Raw genomic sequence first — 282 nt, 5'->3', positions numbered from 1 at the left:
CCAGCACCTCCGCCCCGCGGGCCAGGGTTGGGTCGGCGTTCTGAAGCTTGGCGCAGTCAGTGGCAGAGGTGCGAAACCTGCCTGTCTCCACCCCCATTTTCAGATGGCTTCTTGCAAATCCCTTTCTCCACTCCCACGGCTGTAAATCTTTCAGCCTGGGTCTGGGTCAATCTCTCATTATGTATGACCTCTTGCTTTGGAGGGTCACAGCAACTCAAAGAAGTAAGAGCCTGACTTGTCCTGCCTCCAAACCTGTTTTCTATAAAGGATGCTTGAACCTGG

This window comes from Acomys russatus, chromosome 5 (assembly GCF_903995435.1).
Source record: "Acomys russatus chromosome 5, mAcoRus1.1, whole genome shotgun sequence".
In the NCBI taxonomy this organism is placed as follows: domain Eukaryota; kingdom Metazoa; phylum Chordata; class Mammalia; order Rodentia; family Muridae; genus Acomys; species Acomys russatus.
This window is presented reverse-complemented; position numbering follows the sequence as displayed.